General features: G+C 44.4%; 1 long non-coding RNA gene across 3 annotated transcripts in view; it reads left to right on the top strand.

Annotated features, from left to right (window-relative positions):
• Positions 1-22426, top strand: part of LOC137538445 (uncharacterized) — a 281561-nt gene that overhangs the window by 160225 nt on the left and 98910 nt on the right. For all 3 annotated transcript variants that reach the window (XR_011024789.1, XR_011024787.1, XR_011024790.1), the window contains one exon: positions 10058-10139. This is a non-coding gene — a long non-coding RNA (uncharacterized lncRNA). The remainder of the gene's footprint in view (positions 1-10057; positions 10140-22426) is intronic.

Genomic DNA, 22426 nt, shown 5'->3' on the forward strand with positions numbered 1-22426 from the left:
AGATCAGTGGGACGCCATCACCGCCGGCCGCCGCCGAGACAGGTAATGTATTCTGCGCCGCGGTCCGGGGCCCCCCTCCGCTCGTCAGAGAGAGCGACCTCCTCGCCGCACACACAAGCAGGCGGCAGCTGCGCTATACCATCTGCAGCTGCCGCTGCTCGGATTCAGAGGAGGTCGCCAATGGGAAATACCACTTCCGGTCTCGGTGCAGGGGGGTATTCCGTACACCCGGAATACCCCCTTCCGTGCGCCAGTGCGCTGTAACACAAGTGAGATGTTCCGTGTCTCCAGCCTGCAGCTGTCAGTAAATATGAATTCACAGAGATGATTGCATGCGGTAACACGAGTGAGACATTTGGTATCTCCAGCCTGAAACTGTCAGTAAATGGGAATTCACACAGATTATCACATGCGGTAACACAAGTGAGATGTTCGGTGTCTCCAGCCTGGAGCTGTCAGTAAATGTGAATTCACAGAGATTATCGCATGCGGTAACACAAGTGAGATGTTCGATGCCTGCAGCTGTCAGTAAATATGAATTCACAGAGATGATCAAATGCGGTAACACAAGTGAGATGTTCAGTGTCTCCAGCCTGGAGCTGTCAGTAAATGTGAATTCACAGAGATTATCACATGCGGTAACACAAGTGAGATGTTCGGTGTCTCCAGCCTGCAGCTGTCAGTAAATATGAATTCACAGAGATGATTACATGCGGTAACACGAGTGAGACATTTGGTGTCTCCAGCCTGAAACTGTCAGTAAATGTGAATTCACAGAGATTATCACATGCGGTAACACAAGTGAGATGTTCCGTGTCTCCAGCCTGGAGCTGTCAGTAAATGTGAATTCACAGAGATTATCACATGCGGTAACACAAGTGAGATGTTCGGTGTCTCCAGCCTGGAGCTGTCAGTAAATGTGAATTCACAGAGATTATCACATGCGGTAACACAAGTGAGATGTTCGGTGTCTCCAGCCTGCAGCTGTCAGTAAATATGAATTCACAGAGATGATTACATGCGGTAACACGAGTGAGACATTTGGTGTCTCCAGCCTGAAACTGTCAGTAAATGTGAATTCACAGAGATTATCACATGCGGTAACACAAGTGAGATGTTCCGTGTCTCCAGCCTGGAGCTGTCAGTAAATGTGAATTCACAGAGATTATCACATGCGGTAACACAAGTGAGATGTTCGGTGTCTCCAGCCTGGAGCTGTGAGTAAATGTGAATTCACAGAGATTATCACATGCAGTAACACAAGTGAGATGTTCCGTGTCTCCAGCCTGGAGCTGTCAGTAAATGTGAATCCACAGAGATTATCACATGCAGTAACACAAGTGAGATGTTCTGTGTCTCCAGCCTGGAGCTGTGAGTAAATGTGAATTCACAGAGATTATCACATGCAGTAACACAAGTGAGATGTTCGGTGTCTCCAGCCTGGAGCTGTGAGTAAATGTGAATTCACAGAGATTATCACATGCAGTAACACAAGTGAGATGTTCGGTGTCTCCAGCCTGGAGCTGTCAGTAAATGTGAATTCACAGAGATTATCACATGCGGTAACACAAGTGAGATGTTCCGTGTCTCCAGCCTGGAGCTGTTGGTAACTGACACCCATTTGGAAGGTTATAGAAGGGGGGAAACAGAGCTGAGGAAAGCGGAAAACTAATTACACTATTCAGGATTACAGGAAATGTAATAATAATATATTTCCCTAATTTTAACAACATTTCAATAACAACATAATGTAGTCATTAAAAATGATAAATAAGATACTAATGGTTTTGAGCAGATATAAATGGTATGTTAATTTCATGCAGCTTGGACTTGCTCTCTACTTGTCAGTATAATAAGCAATGCTGTCTGTATCACATCTTTCATCCATTTTCCCTGTACTGCAATAAAATACTGCACAAGGGAAAAATCTTAGTGAATTGCCATGCAGTTTTTTGATAAATTACCGTATTTTTCAGGATAGAAGAGGCTCAGGACTATAAAACGCACCTAGGTTTAGAGGGCAAAAAAACAAGGAAAAAAGAATTATACTAAACCTGGTGCATCCATAGTTCAGGAGCATCTTGTAGATGTTCTCCCCCCAATTATTGTGCCCCCATGTGTCCTCCTGTGTCCCCTATTGTCCCCCTGTGTCCTCTGTCCTATTTGTGTTCTCCACTGTTTCCTATTTGGCCCCCCATGGGCCTGTCTGCCCTCCTGTTTCTTCTTCTGTCCCCCTTTGGTGTCGTTTGTTCCTTCTCTCTGCACTCCTGTGTCCCCGTGCCCCCCTCTTTGCCCGCCTCTGTTCCTCTCTCTGCTCTCCTGTGTCCTCCTTTGTCCCCCTCTCTGCCCGCTTGTCCTCCTGTGTCCCTCTCCCTGCCTGTGTCACTGTCATGCCTACCGGCTGTCCTCCCGGGATGTCCATCCTTGCTCTTGTCGGCCGTCTTCTTGCACGCGTGCATGCAAGACTAGCCGGCATTTTGTGTGTCTGTGTCATGGCATTACGCCCTTTGGTGTGATGTCAGCGGTAGATTTACCACAGGGTTGCACATGTACAATTGCAGATGTCCGTTAGTTTGCATGCGCAAATGCACGCATCAGTTAGTTCGCGTGTGCAGCTGTGATGCGGATTTCCGTTTGAATGCGCAGTATGCAGACTCGAATTTTCGTGCGCATGCGTGGCGTTCACAATTGGCACCAGTGTGCCTATTTAAACTCACCAGCCCTGCACACTGGTGCTGTCTGTCTGTACAGCTTGTCATCAAAAACAATATCCTCACATGGGCACCAGCTGGTGTTTAAACTGTCATATTTATTTGCAAGCTCCGCAATTCAATAGACAAAATGGTACAGTGGAAGTATCAGCAATACATCACCGTCAGTCGGATCAAACCACCCACAGAGACCTGTCGGGTCGACAATTGTTTCGCTTAAGTAGCTTCCTCGTGGACCGCTGCTCTCCGCGGCGGGGATAAGGCTCAATGCCGCAGACCGAGTGGGCGCTTAAAGTACGTGTTGTGACACACGCCCACTTCTTTACCTCTGGTCCGTGATTGGCCCAAGTCCTCCAGCACGGGCGCGCGTCATCACTGAGCGCAGCCTCATGCTGGTGGCAATCATGGTCACGTCACCACGCTCAGCGGCGCTTGTACAAGCGTCGCTGTCATGGCAACTTACTAGAATCCTAGTTTTGCTGCGTCCACCCGGAAGAAGGTCAGAGACCGCCCCCGTCAGAAGCAGTCATTGTGTACCATGCAATGGGCTCCACACAGCCAAGGGTGAGTTTGCGAGTATCCAGGCCGCACTTGAGCAAGATGTCCAGGGGAAACCTTGAGTGAAAGACATATATTCATCACTTAAAGGGGAAGATCCCATTACCAAGGTAAAGAAAAGTTACGCATGCTTATTAGGGTTAGTTATGCTTATGAAGGACTAGAGAGAAAAAGAGAGATACCACAGAGAGTGACACCCCAAAGTCAGGTGAAGGCAAGGAGAGTGCAATTTATGCCACTAAACTCTTAATATTTCTGCAAAAAAACGCTAAATTCATTTCTATCGTTGAACCCCAATGGGCCCATTGCTTCAGTCCTCGAGATCCAAGTCGATTCTTTTTGAGAAAGCAGTTTCTCTCTATCTCCCCCTCTTCTAGGGGTTACTACAGAGAATAGTCCTACCATCTTTAAATAAGAGGGGTCACTTTGATGCACCTCTTTAAAATGTTCCACAAGCCTTGGGACTCCACCTTTACCCTTTCTAATAAACCTAATGTGTTCTACCAATCTTTCCCTCATTGGGCGGGTGGTTTTCCCTATATAAAAGAATAAACAGGGACATAGGAGGGCGTATACCACAAACTCGGTTCTACAGGTTATAAAATCTTTAATTTGAAAATTAATGTGACCCAATCTTACATTCTTAATCTTGTCAACATGTTCACACGTGGGACAATGTCCACATGGAAAGCAACCCTGCATCCTTTTTGTGCCTAACCAGGTTTTTATCTGAGGTTTTACAAATTCACTTCTGGTTACAAAGGACCCCAAAGTGGGGCCCCTTCTATAGGCCACCATTGGAGGATTGTGGATTCTGGGACCGAATCCACCATCTTGCTGCAAAATGTACCAATTTTTATTTATGATTTCCTTCACTCTATTGGCCATAGGTGTGAAGTCAAAAGTCATCACGAACCTATCCTCGGGTTCTGCTGTTTTGTCCTTTAACAGACTCTCTCTATTGATTCTTCTAGCCTTATCTAGAGCTGACTCCAATTCCTGTGTATCATAGCCTCTCTCAACGAATCTGTTGGTCATTTCAACTGCCTGTGACTCAAAATCCCTATCCTTAGAGTTATTCCTTCTCAATCTGAGATATTGGCTGTACGGGATGGCTGATTTTACATGGGAGGGATGGTAACTCTGGTGATGTAGAACCGAGTTTGTAGCTGTCGCCTTCCTATGTCCCCGAGAGATTAACTCACCATCGTGTACCTCTAGAGTGAGGTCAAGGAAGTTGACCATATCTCCACCCCACTCGCCCGTGAATAGCATGTTTCTGTCATTTTGGTCCAAATATTCCATGAAGGAATTAAATCGGTCCCTGGTGGAACCCCAAATGACCAGCACATCGTCAACATACCTGGACCATGCCCTCAGATCACATCTATAGGGATTGCTGTCCCCGTAGATGTATTTTTCCTCCCACTTAGCCAAAAAAATATTGGCAAATGTGGGGGCCACCGCTGTCCCCATTGCCGTCCCCGATATTTGTCTGTACCAGACATCACCGAATTTAAACGCATTATGTCCCAGGACGAACCTAAGGCATTCAGCTAAGAAATCACTTTCCGATTGATCCACCAACTTGGTGGCCAATAACATCTCTTGGACCAACCGAACACCCATTTCTTGTGGTATCCTGTTGTACAGGTTAACCACATCAATGGTTGCAAGGCTGTCCCCTTTACACCATTTAACTTGTTCGACCATTCTAAGGACATGCGTAGTGTCCTTCAGATACGATGGAACAAAGTACAGTAGAGGTCTAAGGGCATGGTCCAGGTATTTTGAGAGAGGCTCTGTTACAGAGCCCCTCCCGGAGACAATGGGCCGGCCCGGGGGGTCCACCAGGGACTTATGGACCTTAGGCAGGAAGTAAATCACAGGTCTCCTCGGATATTCAGGGAACAAATCTTCCCCCAATTTGTTATCCAGGAAGCCTGACATCACTCCTCCTCTTAGCAAATTCCTAAATTTTTTCTGAAAAGTGGAGGTAGGGTCTGCAGATAGTTTGACATAAGTAGTGGAATTGTCTGTACAGCTTGCCAGCAGTGTTACTTAGTACTCTGTCCGCAGTTACTCTGATTTGATTACCCGTTATTGACCTTGGCTTGTTCCTCTTCACGTCTGATCTCCGCTTGCCCCAACCCATTACTTGTCTACCCGTCCGTGATTAAACTCTGCCTGCCCTGACCTCTGAACTGATGGACTACGACTTTTGCTTGCTGATTCTGATACCTCGCCTTGGTTCTTTACTCCGCAACGCGGTGTCTCCTGTTCTCCAAACTACTGAGGGATTACCTTAAGCGCAACCTAGTGGGGACTAGGCAGCAAAGTCCATAGTCTCCACTAGGGGGACGCTGGTGAAATGCCGTGGTCATTTAGACTCTGTGCTTGGGTGGTTTATATCTCAATGGTGCGGTCAACAGATCCTGTTACATAACAGTCACCCTGTGTCCCTCTTCTGCCCACTTGTGTCCCCCTGTGTCCCCCTCTCTGCCTGCCTGTGTCCCCTCCGTGTATAATAAAGTGCAATGGTAGCACCGGCTCACCTGATCTATGGATTCCTCTAGTGACGGCTTCTGCAGATGATGTTATCATTTGCATGATAAAGTGGTTTTAAAGGTTCATTGATAGACATACATACATACAGTGGGTTGCAAAAGTATTCCACATTTTTTCATATTACTGCCACAAACCTGAATCAATTTTATTGGAATTCCACATGAAAGACCAACACAAAGTGGTGTACACATGAGAAGTGGAACGAAAATCATACATGATTCCAAACATGTTTTACAAATAAATAACTGCAAAGTGGTGTGTGCATAATTATTCAGCCCTCTTTGATCTGAGTGCAGTCAGTTGCCTATAGACATTGCCTGATGAGTGCTAATGACTAAATAGAGTGCACCTGTGTGTAATCTAATGTCAGTACAAATACAGCTGCTCTGTGAGGGCCTCAGAAGTTGTCTAAGAGAATATTGGGAGCAACACCATGAAATTCAAAGAACACACCAGACAGGTCAGGGATCAAGTTATTGAGAAATTTAAAGCAGGCTTAGGCTACAAAAAGATTTCCAAAGCCTTGAACATCCCACTGAGCACTGTTCAAGCGATCAATCAGAAATGGAAGGAGTATGGCACAACTGTAAACCTACCAAGACAAGGCCATCCACCTAAACTCACAGGCCGAACAAGGAGAGCGCTGATCAGAAATGCAGTCAAGAGGCTCATGGTGACTCTGGATGAGCTGCAGAGATCTACAGCTCAGGTGGGAGACTCTGTCCATAGGACAACTATTAGTCATGCACTGTACAAAGTTAGCCTTTATGGAAGAGTGGAAAGAAGAAAGGCATTGTTAACAGAAAGCATAAGAAGTCCCGTTTGCAGTTTACCACAAGCCATGTGGGGGACACAGCAACCATGTGGTAGAAGGTGCTTGTAACGGTTGTGGAACTTTCTCCGTGAGCAGCGCACAACGCGTGCGCTGATACGGCGGAAATCCTCCACAAGCGTATAATTGCAGGCACCCAGCAAAAGGTGCTACGCACCCGTAGAGGGAAATTCCTGTCGGCAGATGGCGCTGGGGAGTGCAGAGGAACCAATCCTCTGTACCTCCACAAATGCCAGACAGGAATTGTACGAAGCGCAGAACGCAATCGCAAGAGAAGCGATTGTGAATGAGAACGAGCAAAGGGACAGGTTGTATGTGTGTGCGCCAATCTAGTCGCCACCCCGCGATCGCGCACACACAACAGCAGATACGAAACAGAAATGCAACCGCAAGAAAGGCGATTGCCAGAAGTGACACAAGGCAGATCAGAACAGAATACGAGGATAGCAAAGGCACAGCAAATCATACAATGAGGAGATGCGGAAAATAACAAACGCTAGCTAACCGCGAACACCGCACTCATTCGCAACAGTGCACGCGGTTATGCGCAGTCTCCACGTGATAAGCACAACAGAGACCAGCACGCCTAACTAACCATCGACAGTCAAACACGAAACAGAGGACGCGAACGCTTGCTTAACGGTTACCTCACCGAGCCTCCAGCAAGCGGTCGTAGCAGACAAGACAGACACACGAAAACAGGGACAAGCGAGAGATAGGATCCACAGCACTAGCGAAAGTGGCTAGCGCGATCCAGGAAGACAGAACAGAAGAATCCACAGCACTAGCGCGAAGCGAGTGCGATCCAGGTACAGAGTAGCAGAACAGAAGGATCCACAGCACAAGCGCAGGATGCTAGTGCGATCCAGGGAGGCAGAACAGAAGGATCCACAGCGCTAGCGCAAAGTGGCTAGCGCGATCCAAGGAGACAGAACAGAAGAGATAGCTGGTAGCAACCGCTGCACCAGCTATACTCCAAGAACAGAGATCAGAACAATTTCCTGTCGACCACCGTTGGGACAGGACAATCGCAACAGACAAACAAAACAGATAAACAATCCTAACTGCACTAGGGAACCTGCCTAGCACAGTTTCCAGGAATTACTCTAAGCTGATCTTCAAACAAAGAGCATGGCTGACACTCTCCAGAGTGTTTCACAGGAAGACTCCTTATGACCAGCCAAGCATTGTGGGAAAGACATAGTACTTATAGTACACGCCTCCAATGAATGTGGCCAGGCAATTTGCATGACAACGTATGCAAATTCCTCTGCAAGCACAAGCTGCAAAACTGACAGAAGCTCTTCTTTCCAGAGTCCTGCAGCATGCAAACCTAAACAATGGTCAAAAAGCTGCCTGCCTGCACAGGCAGCTAAGCGGATTCTCACAGTGCTCTGGTCAGATGAGACCAAAATGGAACTTTTTGGCCAAAATGCATAAAGCTATGTGTGGCGGAAAACTAACACTGCACATCACTCTGAACACACCATCCCCACTGTCAAATATGGTGGTGGCAGCATCATGCTCGGGGGGTGCATCTCTTCAGCAGGGACAGGGAAGCTGGTCAGAGTTGATGGGAAGATGGATGGAGCCAAATACAGGGCAAACTTGGAAGAAAACCTCTTGGAGACTGCAAAAGACTTGAGACTGGGGCAGAGGTTCACCTTCCAGCAGGACAATAACCCTAAACATAAAGCCAGGGCAACAATGGAATGGTTTAAAATGAAACATATCTATGTGTTAGAATGGCCCAGTCAAATCCAGATCTAAATCCAATCGAGAATCTGTGGCAAGATCTGAAAACTGCTGTTCACAAACGCTTTCCATCTAATCTGACTGAGCTAGAGCTGTTTTGCAAAGAAGAATGGGCAAGGATTTCAGTCTCTAGATGTGCAAAGCTGGTAGAGACATACCCTAAAATACTGGCAGCTGTAATTGCAGCAAAAGGTGGTTCTAAGTATTGACGAATAATTACGCACACCCCACTTTGCAGTTATTTATTTGTAAAAAATGTTTGGAATCCTGCATGATTTTCGATCCACTTCTCACGTGTACACCACTTTGTGTTGGTCTTTCACGTGGAATTCCAATAAAATTGATGCATGTTTGTGGCAGTAATGTGACAAAATGTGGAAAACTTCAAGGGGGCCAAATACTTTTGCAACCCACTGTACATACATACACTTTGACAGCTTAAACTATCATTTGTGGTGATCATCAATCTGCCGCTGTCCTCATAACTTTTCTTACTCTCTCTTTTCCATGCTATACATCTAGCTTGGCCGAGACCAGTGAGCAGCGACTGGCACTGCTTTCTGCCAGACTGTCCTCTAAAACAATCATCATTCAAGACATTTTGGAGCTTTAGGTTCCAGGACTGTGATGGTTACAACTGTAGCATCCTTTGTGTAAAATGGTTATTGAATTGTGCCATTAGCTTTCTCTGCACCTTCATATAATAACCTCTTCTTTCAAGACAGTTGGGTGACAAGGACGTGTCACAAGATGATTTGCACTTTCCATATCCAAGTATTGGCAGCCAGACGGAGGAATTTAAAGAAACCTCTTGTATTATTCATAAATGCGGGTGTAAGAAATTGCAGAGCTGATTGAGATTGACATGAAGTATAACCTCATTAGATGAGTGCAATCTTTTGTCTATTTCACAGTCATTCTTAAGGGATGACCTGTCACTAAAATCACACATGGCATAAATCATTAGAGATTGCAGGATCACTCACGTTCTTCAATGTTCTCCAGTTCAGAAGAAGCTTAATAAATTAAGTTACATCTATTGATTGTTTTATAAGAAGTGAAGACTGAATGAGTTTGATGTAAGTCTTCCCGAAGACTGATTCACAAATTCTATCAAACACCAGAAAATGTGGGGGGAATTTCTCAATTTGTAAACTTTACTATAATTTTCAGACTCGTTTAAGAGATGGGTTAAGGAGAAAAGGGTGCAACAGACTTTTCCATTGGATGGGGATTTCCATGTCACAGATTTCAAAGTGAGGGGAGTATTGCTGCAACAAAAAAAACAAAAAAAGAGCCCATACTAGGTAAAGAACTGTAACTAATCCTGCCTTGCACTGCCATGTGCTCATTATTGCCACAAATGGCCTTCTAGCCTTTGTAGAAGAGTTGGCGTAGTCGGCGGGATCGTTAATACCAAATAGCGTGTAGGAAGGGAGAACTGGCCTTGGGGTATGTTCCGATCTCAGCAGTTTACAGTTTCATCAGTCTCCTGCTGGGAGCGAGATATGCTTGCTCAATACATGCTTTGCCGAAGCCAGTTCTGTCCTTGAATAAGATGTACTGCAATGACTTAGAATTTGTCAAAGCTTTAAATGGCATTGTAACAATCTTTGTTATGTTTTTACTGCAGTCACAGCATGTCACGGTGTCCTAATCTGATGAGGGACTGTTTGCAACAATGAACATGGAAAAACTATTGAATAACCTGACAGGTACATTGGATTTCTCTTTTTTTTTTTTTTAACAATATTTGCCAGGTCTTATTTTATAATTACATTTGTGGGTCCTGCTACTTCTATATGAGAAAGTGTGGCGTCAGTATCTTTGCTTTAAAATGGTCGCAAAAATCAATTAAGAGTTCCTTTGAGAATGTCACTTTTAGTGAAGGAACATTGTGTGACCAGTAATGAGATAAGTAACGTAGTAAAGAACAATCACTGTATTGTTCTTTACTACGTTACTTAAATTTGAACCCTTATGCAGGGAATACATGATGAATTTGTTTGGGCAGATTTACTTTCCGATCGATTTCCATTCACTTCTATGAAAAAATCGTTCATAATAACGATTGAAATCAGATCGGACGTGTCGGAAATGATCTATCGAGCCATCTGTCTGTCGAAAAAACTCATGGTGTATTCCCAGCATAAGACTGTCAGTATAAAGATTTTTAAAAGCTACATAATTATTATTAATATTATTAAGCATATATATTGTGCCGACATCTTCAGCAGCACTGGACATAGTATAGTATCTTAACACTTAAAGGGACTCAGAGCTGAATAAAATCAAAATGTTATACATACCTGGGTCTTCCTCCAGCCCCATCTGCCTGGATTGCCTCAGAGAAGCTCACAATCTAATGTCTACCATAGTCATATCTCTATGTTAGTAAAGTGTAGTGGATGTATTGTAGTTTAGGGCCAAATTTGGAAGCCAGTTAACTTATCTGATTGTTTTTGGCATGTGGGACCCTGGGCCCTGGCTGGGATTCAAAAAGGGAATTCCGTGCTGCAATTGAATGGATTAAATGTCTTGCCTAAATCTTCATGCACCAATGTCCACATTAGTCTACAGGGAATGTCACTGAGATGTAAATACATTTGAGATGATTGAGAGTTATGCAGATATAGGCTAATTATTATAAAAATCTGAAATGTAAATTAACTAACCAAATCTTGCAGTGGGTGCATTTAAAAGGCCCATTTTCAAGCTGCATAGATTTGCAGTAATATTTGCACAGTTTTACATCAACATCAAATAATTTGCATATCACAAGTCAAGTAGAAAGATGGCGCTGGCTCAAAACTTTCTCCTAAATGCCTCCAGACATGCACGACACAGGAATATTGGGAAACAAAAAACCAGTGTAGATGTCCCCTGCAGCAGGAAGGAGTTTTGTGCTAAAACGTCCGTGGTGCATGGGTGCGGAAACACACATGCCTATAGACATCCATGGCAGTCTAAGGAGCCCTACACACTGGCACAGTGTGGTACGGCATTTTGCTATAGCCTAATGCTAGGGCAATGAAAGTCTGTGTGGGGTAGTTTACATGGCGTGCGGTGTGCTGCGCTGGAAATACCCTATCTCAGTATTCCCCAAACCTGTCCTCAAGGCCAACCAACAGTGCATGTTTTGTAGAAATCCACAGAGGTAGTTGGGTCCAGGTACTTGAGCCAGTCTTGCTTAGTTTGCATGCACACACTCCGCCGCCGGGAGCGTACTACACCTGCGCAGCACTTTTGCGCAGGTGCAGAATGCTCCTGGCTGTGGGAGCAGCACGCGGCCAGACTGCACTGACTGGCTGAATTACCGGGACTTCTAGCAGAAGATCCAGGTGGCGGAGGAGGACAGCAAGGGACTGATTAGCCTGAAGGGGGCTGGAGGAAGCCCCAGGTATGTATAAAACTTTTCTTTTCATCCATCTCAGGTACCCTTTAATTCGTAGTCATCAAACTAAATGTTAACATATCAAATTATTTGATTTCATGAGCAAAGGGAGTGCATACATTTGTATAAACCAGCCTCAACGCAGAATGATTTCCATCTCATTGACCATATTAGTGACACGGCTACACATCAGGCTTTATTCTTACAGCATAGATGTTATTTAGTATATATGTTACGGCCAGAACCCGAAGTTTGGCCACTTCTAGTTCTGGCCGGCCACTTCGGGTTCTGGCCGGCCAATGTGCGAAGTGGCCGCTGTGCTGCGGCCAATGTGAGAAATGGATTGATTCCTGTGACATGAATGTATCTTCTGGCCGCAGCGCAGCGGGCAAACGTATAACCACTTAGTTAATTTGTTGCAATTAAGCCGGCGGCAATGTAACAATTCAAGCCGCCGGCTTTTTCTCTGCCTCTCTCTCTCTCCTCTTATGGCCAGCCGGCGGGGACACGCGTGTCCCCGAGAGTCGTTCGTCGCACCAGGAAAGCAGAGCGGGGAGGCTGCAGACATTGCTTCTGCCAGCACCCGCTCTGCAAGAACGGCAGGATTCCCTGCCGTGACGAACGACTCCAGGGGGGGGGGGGGTGACACTCGTGTCCCCGCCGGCTGCCCATAGTAGGAGAGCGAGAGAGGCGGGGGGAAGGAGGAGAGAGAGGCGGGGGGAGAAGGAGAGAGAGGCAGAGAAAAAGCCGGCGGCTTGAATTGTTACATTGCCGCCGGCTTAATTGCATTGAATTAACTAAGTGGTTATACATTTGCCCGCTGCGCTGGGGCCAGAAGATATATTAATGTCACAGGAATCAATCCATTTCTAACATTGGCCGCAGCGCAGTGGCCACTTCGCACATTGGCCGGCCAGAACTAGAAGTGGCCAAACTTCGGGTTCTGGCCGTAACATATATAAGCGATTCCTGTGTACACATCCTATATACAGTCACAATCAGATATGTATATCTGACTTTAAAAATACGGGGACTGCTTTATTGAAGCAGCACAAGTAACTATTTTTTGATTGGTTTATTTCATTTTTGTGGACTAAGCACAGCTATTACTGTATATATAAATTATTTATGACTATTATCTGATAACTAGAACATCTATCATATTTTCTATTTTAAATACAGTTTAAAATTATTAGGAGTCTGTCGGTGCATTTTTTTCCTGACTCCGACTCCAGGCACCCAAAAATTGCTCAGACTCCACAGCCCTGGAGGGATGGTTAGCGTGAGGGGAAGGTTAGGTAAACAGATAATAGAATCACAGTAAAATTACCGATATTCTAGTATCGTAATTATCTAGCGCCATATTGTAGGTTATTGGCAGATATTCTACTCGCAGCTTCACCTGATGCCCAGATTTCCCTGTTTCCCTTTTTGGATGTACACTAGAACGCCTAGTGACGCGTGTGTGATGCCATTCCTGAAAAGAGTGTACGCAGATATTTCACAACAGGGCAGAGATTTAAGTCTTGTTTGAAGTCCATAATTTTTTTTAAATTTTTTTTGTTGTTGTTGTTTTTTTTGTTCTTATGCTGCAAGGACATAAATTCTGAGAGGAAGCAAACATTATGACAAGGCATGAATACTCAAAAGTAATACGATGATGAAATTCAATAATGATGTCCGCACGTGTGATCAGCAGTACAATACCATAAGCTGGCACAGTGGCTGGGAAAGTTCAGCGGGTTGGCATTATATAATCCTCTGAAGGCCCGAGCAAGTTCTGCATTTTAATGCTGCTTTTTTTTTTTTTTTTTCTTTTTTGCGCTATGCAATATCTGAATTTGAGATAGTGTTTTTTGTTTTTTTATCTGACAATGTTTTCGAAATAAATATTTGTTTCTTTTCAAACTTATGTTTAGGGGAAATGGCAAAACACTGAACAAATTCAGCATTTTTTGAATAACCTTCAAAATAACTAAAAAAAATAAAAAAAAAATAAAAAAAAGATGCATACCATTTTAATAAAGGGATCCCCAAATATTTTCAGCCCAAGGTGAGGAGGAATGCTTTGCAGTGTAAATGTATTCCCGTGGGGCATGTGGTTTTGTCTCGGGTGACCATGTGGTGGTTTTCTGGGGGGACATTTTGTGGCGTGCTGGTGGACTTCATAGACAAACGCAGCAGGCGATTACAGCTGCCCAGAATCCCCCCTCAGACCAGTGCAGATACAGTGTCTGGGGACAGGTGCACATTGAGATACCAGAATATCTGCAGGCATCCTGCAGCTCACAGCACTGCCCCCTTTCTTTCCCTGCTACAGTTGACTTTGGATGGAGCAGCAGCACCATGTGTACAGAGCATGGAGCAGCAGTGTGTGTACAGAGCAAGGAGCAGCTCTGGGGAACCTAACAGTCAGGTATGAGTACAGCCATGTTCTCTGGCTGAATGCTTCACTTTCCCCTTCATTACCAATGTCGGCTGCCCTTATTATTATCTGTATCCAAACTGCTCCTAATTGATCCCGTTTATCGGGAGCAGATTGGACACTTAGGAAATAATTGTCAGATCCTGTCATTCGGACGGGAAATTGCATTATGTGTACCCAGCATGATGTCCTACTATATTATTATGCTGTATTGTGCGTGGCTGAGGGAGACCTTTCAGGAATCCCCCCCCCCCCCCCCCCCTGAAAATCCTGGGGTTGCCCTGGTCTTGATGCCTGTGTTTGTATCAGAGGCAGGGGGTGTGAAGGGGGTAAGAGAGGATTAGGGAGAGGTGAAGGCATGTGGAATTGGGCCTCCTAACTCACACGAGCACTTTTTAACTTGGCCAAGGCCCCCCAAACCTGAAACTACCCTCAACACAGTGCATCCTATATTTCCATGCAGAGCAGCGCACAGTAGAGCAGTCATATCATCAGGTGAGCTGGTCCATGAGCCTAGCCTCTCTTTTCTCTCCTTTCAATCATGCACAGTACCGCCATAGATCATCACAAGGTGGTGCCAGCCATCCTCTCATTACAGCCATGGTCTGCCCAGCATCAAGCGCCATACGGAGGATGAGGCAGCAAGGCCAACGGCTGTAAGAGCGGCATGGTGCCACCTGGTGACCATCTGCTGTGCACTACTCTGCCTGAATGAAGCTAAAGAGAGGCCTGGCTCAAAACTGCATGAGTTGGGGACCTGCTTTAAACATAATAAAACGTCTAATATGTATTTAGTTGCCCCCACTTGCTCATTAAAAAATTCCAGGTAGATTATTTAAACCGTTTTACCCTGATGATGGCTACATTTACAGTGACACCTTGTGGTGCGTAGCCTGTAAAAAACGGATAGCATCGCAAGAGAAAAAAGTTGTGTTGTGTGTGAGTACTTGATTTCTAAAAAGGTAAGTCTTTTGTTTTTGCACAAGGTTTAATTGGCCTTGCATAACGCATTTCATAGACTTAGCAGTATTATGCCTGGAAAAAATGGCATCATACTGTGAGGGGTAAATACATACATAAATTCCTTATAAAAACTAATAATAAATCATTCAAATAGCAGTTGATTTATGCTAATTTGCAACAATAAAATAGTACACTGCTCCATTTATAAACTAATGGCAGAAATTAAACTCACATTGTAATAGTAGTAGGGTACCAAGAGATGCTCTTGACAGCTCATGATATGGATGCATTTAGCAACTCCTTGTTGAAAAATATTCACCTCAAAGGAGAGGTAATAAAAATGTTATGATTTGAGCAGTGTTGCCAAGCAAACCCAAACTGCCAGATGTAGCCACTTAACGTGATTGCATTTCTAAAAGGGCGTCATATGTAGCCGATAAACGTGATTTCATTTATAAAAGGGTGCCGAATGTAGCCAATAAGTGGGATTTTTGTTTAAAAAACGGCACCTGTTTGTAGTCAATGAGAGTGATTTCATTTACAAAAGGCATCGGATGTAGCCGCTATTAGAATATAACCCTAATCCTAACCTTAATCCCCATATTGTTGCCTATCCTTAACCCCCCTGATGCCTAATGGCCTCCCCCATGGTGGTGCCTAACCCTCAAACTCCCTGGAGCCTAACCTTACCCCCACGGTGGTGCCTAACCTTAAAGCGGATCAAAGATGAAAAACTAACTATAACAAGTAAATTGTCTATATATCTTATCTAAAGTTTAGATGATTTACACAGTAAATCTAGCTGCAAACAGTTTTAATAGAATATGATTATTTATTCCTGTGATACGACAGCAGCCATGTTGTTTGTAAACATTACACAGAGACAGGCTTATCTGCATCTTGAGCCATCAGCCTAATCCCCTCTCCTCCTCCCTCCTCCCCTCTGCCTCTGAAATCAGTGGCTAGTAACACCCCCCCCCCTCCTCCTGCCCAGACTGAGCTCCCATGAGCCCTTGCTACTGCCAAGGCTCTCTGAAAACCTGTGGGCGTGGCTTGGTTAGTTTATAGGGAATTAGAGTATTAAAACAAAAACCAAAAAGTATTTGGCTTGAGGAATGCCCTATAAACAATAGGAAAGGAACACAATTATGCAATGTGTAAAAGTTCACCTCGGATCCACTTTAACCCCCCATTGTGGGGCCTAAACTTAAGCCTCCACACCTCTGAAGTCAAACCTTAATCCCCCATGGTGGTGCCTGACCTTAACCATGGTACTCGGTGAGATTGTTGTAGCTGCAATTTTTGAAGGGTATAACCGGTATTTGGCGTGGTCATTGTAGCCGCATTTTATTTTAAATGTATAAGCAGTATTATGTCAGATCGTTGGAACCGCAATGTTTAAAAAAAAACAAAAAAAAAACGGTATTCTCTGTAATCGTTGTAGCCACATTTAAGGACAAGAATATAAACTGTAGTTACTATGAACAGTGATGATCGTAATCCGCCAATTACGATTACGCAAAATTTCTCTTACATTTTTGCATTTACGCTTATAAGCAATTACTGTTTTTAAATTCAATTGATTTCGTATAGTGATTCATAATTTCGCCTAAAATTTCGCGTAATTTCGTGTTGACTTTGGCAGTGAATAGCAAAGCCCCCATACATGGTAGTGGCACCAAAATTGCTACCTACGCTATGGAGAATAGTGGGTACAAGTAAAAAAAATACTTTAATAATTTTAAAATTTAGCAATATAAATCGCTAAAGTCAGCACAAAATTTCACAAAATTGTGTGAAAATTACGCAAAATTTTTGAAATATTACTATTACATACTTTTCCCCCTGAAATCGGTATGCGGAATTTCGTCCCACCACTGACTATGAACTTTGCGGCTACAATGATCTCTATGAATACAGTTTTAGATCTCAAACGTTTTAAAAGATATAGTGAGCAGCCGCATTTATTAACAAACATTAATACAGTATTCACATTGAGCTTTGTAGATGCAATAATGAAAAGATAACTTGTATTCGGCTGGATCAAAATAACCGGTATTTTGTGTTGATTGTAGTAGCCGCAAATAAACAAACAATGAGGCCAAAATGTAGTTGTAGAAATGTAGCCGTTGTTATATTAAAGGCATGTAGTGTATGAGTAATTGAAATCAGGTCCTTTATTATAACGGCAAACATATTTCCATGATATATCTGTATATCTTGCATAGTGTATAGGTCCTTCTCCCCTTAAGGTGAAATATTTGGGGCCTGCAAGCGCCATCCTTGTGTGTGTGTGTGTGTGATGTTTGAGCTATGTCTGGTGTGTGTGTGTGTGTGTGTGTGTGTGTGTGTCTGTATGTATGTATATATATATTTTTTGTGGTGAAAGAGGAGGCGAACCAGAGGGATGACATCACACGATTACAGCGTGCAGGTGTGTTCTTGCATGTATTGTAAGATTTGTATCAGCTGTAACAAAGAAATGAGACCTTGGGCAAGACTCCCTAACACTGCTGCTACTGCCTACTGATCACGCCCCTAGTGGCTGCAGCTCTGGCGCTTTGGGACCGCAAGGAGAAAAATGTGGTGTAAATGTTCTGTGAAGTAAAAAGCGCATGTAAAAGTTTAAAGCTTAGCCCCTGATGAGTAGTAAGACATAACGCCTAGGGCGGAGTTAAGGGAGGAAGCGACTGGCAATAACAAGAGGAGACGTCCCCTGGATTTTTTATACTTTTACATGCGCTTTTTACTTCACGTTTTCCTAGATATATTTCAACTTCAGGAGGGAACAGCGCTCAGAGATGCTTATACTTCACACAACAGTAGATAAATGTAAAATATGCAGACCCCCCTTCAGGGGGAGACTCACCAGATCCTGCGGCCAACTGGGCCCGTAACCGCCTTCGGGGTATTGACCACCCCGCAGCCTCACTGACAATCCGTTTTCAGCTGCTCCAGATCTATATGTGCTGATAGACAACACAGGAGGGCCTCCTCATAGGGTAAAAATGTCTGGTTTATTTAAAAAGCTTTTTTTAAAAACATAGAATGTCATAAGAAAGCATTCCTCCAGAAAGAAGGAATACACAATTTAGCCAGCCCCTCCAATACACAGCTAGTGATAACAGCGTATCTAGGGGATCCAAGGTTTAACTGCAAATAGCGCCGTGGCAAGGCGTAAACCTCTGCCAATAAGTTCACCCTCTCGTTCGTGCTGCAGCTCCTTCTGGCTAAAAAAGTACAACGATTGTCCTCTGCCTCTCGCACACGCTGTCTGACCGCATCCGGCTAGTGCTGTGCGTACTAGCGTCAGCTACCCGCCGAGTAACAGGCCCCATAACCCCCCCCCCCCCCCCCCCCCCGAGACCCCGTGTGCAGCCTGACCAATTAGTGCCAGGCAGCGCCGTTCGGGGGAAACCCTAAAGGAAATCCTGTTCAGAACTGGATTTCCGGATGGGTTTGATCGGCGGCTGCAATCGGAGGGGTGGGAAGGATGCCGCAGGGAGGGAAAATCATGTAGCTAGAGCTAGGCTAGCTACATGATTTAAAAAAAAAAAAATCAAAAAATACTGCTGCGCAGCCCCCCCTGGTGCAATCAATAGAACGCCAGGGTGGTTAAATCCTTTTTAGAGAATATCTTTATAAAGAATAAAAGCCTTGCTGAGAATCCCCTATGAAAAGATGGACTTGTCCAAAACCTGTCGCTTCTGTCAGATTTCTACTGCTTACTGTAAGTGACAGCAACATAGGAGAAAAGTAATTTATGGCTCATTTTACTCTCGAGAAAATGTACTTCTTATTTGTCTACGTTTGCACATATTTTAAATTTTAAAATTTTTCGCCATAGTGCCCCTTTAAGGAGGTGATTGTTTTCTATACTCATTGTATATGTAGGCTATTCATCTGCAAGCAGCATCAACTTTTTAAGTTTTGTATAGTAATTTCAGTGTGGTAAAGAAAATTTTAAATAAACACTCTATTTAGGGCCAGTTCACACTTGTTTTAAAAACGTATCCCTGGGATTCGTTTTTAAAGCTCTGCAGAAACTCTGGAAGTGGATCATATGTTAAAAATAAGACCCGCTTCCACTCGTGTAATCCGTGTGTGATCCTTTTTGCACGGAAAGAAAACACCGCGGAGAGTCCGGACTTTACACTTTTTCCCGCACTGGAGGGGAAACTGTGTCCAATTCAAGCCTATGAGAATGGACACTGTCCGCTCTCACTAGGGTAGTCGCCACATCTGCATCCCCTGTTTCGGCTGCATCCCGTCGCCGTTGGGACGGCATACCTCAGCATCCAGCCGTCCATCACCGCTGATAGGTCCATTCTAAAGAGCCCGGAGGCCGACAGAAGCATGGGATCCTCCATTGGGCTGCAATAGACCGGTGGGAATCCTCAGCAAAAGAGAATTCTCATTGGTTCATGTTCAACCAATGAAAATTCTCCCTGTTGCTAGGCAGAATTGGCCTTTGCAGCCTATGGAGATGCTTCTGCTGGCCTCCAGGCTGTGGAAGGGACCCGAGTGGCAGGATGAATGGTGGGACGAGTGGTGGCGGCGAGACAGGTGAGCGGCGATGCGTATGTACCGAGGTGATCGACGTGCGGATGCGGAATGTACCCTACCATTCAGATTAGATCCGTGTCAAACGGATCAGTTTTTCAGAAAAACGGATCCGTTTGACTCTGATCCGATCTGGAATCGGACAAGTGTGGACTGGCCCTAATGCTGGATACACACAGTGCGTTCCCGCACTCGATGCGCCGCTCAATTCGCGTCGACTCTATTATTTCCGAGCATTTCCGAGCGCATTTCGATGATTGTTAGGTCGATTTACATGTAAAGTATGCCAAATCGACCTAACAATCCATGGAAACGTGAATCGGACATGTCGGAAATAATCGAGTCGGCGCGAATCGACGGGCTAATCGAGTGCAGGAACACACCGTGTGTATCTAGCATTAGCCAAGATCCAGCTAAGCATTCCAGCTGTAATGAAAGAAACCGGCGTCAGAGACGGACGTGTGTAACCAGCGCAGGCGCTGGTGGAAGGGATTGCTGCAGCCTGGCACAGCTCTCTGTTATCACAGTGTAATAGATTGGCAGAAGATTAACGATGGGATTACAACAGGGCAGCACAGAGTTACAGATGGGATTAGTACAGCAGATTGGCACACTGACAGAGATTACAAATGACAGATGACACTGTGTCACTGTGTAAGAATCTCCAAAATAACTCCCTGTGCCCTTGGATGGGGTCAGTGGAGGATGGCAGGTAGGGGGATTGGCAAGACTCTGTGGTGTGTGTGTGTGTGTGTGTGTGTGTATGTGTGTGTGTGTGTGTATATGTGTGTGTATATGTGTGTAGGTGTGTGTGTGTGTATATGTGTGTAGGTGTGTGTGTGTGTATGTGTGTAGGTGTGGTGTGTGTGTATGTGTATAGGTGTGGTCTGTGTATGTGTATAGGTGTGTGGTCTGTGTGTGTATGTATGTGTATAGGTGTGTGGTGTGTGTGTGTGTATAGGTGTGGTGTGTGTATGTGTGTGTATGTGTGTGTGTGTGTGTGTGTGTGTGTGTGTGTATAGGTGTGGTCTGTGTATGTATGTGTATAGGTGTGGTGTGTGTGTATTTTATCTATTTTTATATACAACTAGGCATCTTGCTATAGTAAACTCTGACTATAGTAATCGCAACTAAATCAAAAAATACATCCACAAAATGGATGTAATGGGCGCTTGACTGCGAGGGCGAATTGAGTCAGTATGACCGCCGCTCCCGCAAGCAAGTATAGCCATTGGATAGCGGAATTTTGATGGCCCTTCAGATTTTAAATTTGTCTGTTTCTGCGCAGAAACCCTTTTTAGATGTTCTGCCTTATGTGGTTCTCAGTGTTTGTGTCACGGATAATTATGATGTTTAATAAATAGTTTTCTATTGGATCATTAAGAAACTGTGCATAGCCCATTTTGTGGATGTATTTTTTTTATTTAGCTCTGTTGCAGTTGCACTAAGTTGTTGGTCCTTCATACATATATATTTAAAACTGGCATCTCTTACCTATGCACTGTGGTGTGATATGTACTCTTGTATAGTAATCACAACCCCCAGGTCCTGACCATGCGCCTGTATAAATATAGAAAGTATGACACATTTTATGCTATAGTAAACTAAGTACAGTGTAGTAATCTTTTGATATAGGTAACTACTTGGCCAAGTCCCTTAAAATGTTCTTGGTATGTTAACACATAAAAGGTGTACATTTCTAGTCCAGTCAGGTAAAACTGACAGGCCTGGACTGGACCAGAAATGCGGAGATTTATATGTGAACTAAGCCTAAATGGATTTTAGTGTATATTCACCAGCAATCCCAGAGATCACAGACAGCACAGTCCTTGTCCTGTGTCTTTTTCAGATACTCTCTTTGGGGCATATGGTTCCTTTAACTGGCTGGGTAAGAGACATGGGTGTGGCACTGGTGCACAATTTAAAGAGGAACTCCAGTGGAAAATGTGATAAAAAAAAGTGCTTCATTTTTACAATAATTATGTATAAATGATTTAGTCAGTGTTTGTCCATTGGTAAAATCTTTTAAATACCTGATTTACATTCTGACATTTATTACATGGTGACATTTTTACTGTTGGCAGGTGATGTAGCTGCTACATGCTTTTTTGGCAGTTGGAAACAGCTGTAAACTGCTATTTCCCACAATGCAACAAGATTCACAGACAGGAAACTGCCAGGTGTAACGTCAGAGGAGACTCACGGCGCTCCGGATTGGTTGATTGTTGTGGGCGGGGCTGTGGGGTCTCCTCTGCTTCATAAGCCTTCTCTGTTCACTCGCAACTTGTCTGCTGTTGTGAATACTTATGTGCTTGCGCTCAGACCTTAGATAGTATCCGGTGTGCTTTGATCTGGGAGGAAACCAGGGATTTCACACAAGACTAGGATTATTGTATACTGTTTATTGATATTCTGTGTATGACTCTTGCTACCCTCTGACTCTGCTCTTGCTTATCGTTCCTGTACATCTGCTCATCTGACTCTGTTACTGAACCTTGCCTGGTATCTTGCAATTCTCTTGCCTGTCGATTCTGTGCTGTGCCTGCCCGCTCGTTGCTGATCATAGCCTGTCTGACCTTTCTACTCAGCAGTGAGCCCTTGTCACTGGTGAGGTGCTCTTCTGATAGTACCCACCAGCTCCTCTGGTGAGGTTAAGC

Source organism: Hyperolius riggenbachi, chromosome 11, assembly GCF_040937935.1.
Source record: "Hyperolius riggenbachi isolate aHypRig1 chromosome 11, aHypRig1.pri, whole genome shotgun sequence".
Classification (NCBI taxonomy): domain Eukaryota; kingdom Metazoa; phylum Chordata; class Amphibia; order Anura; family Hyperoliidae; genus Hyperolius; species Hyperolius riggenbachi.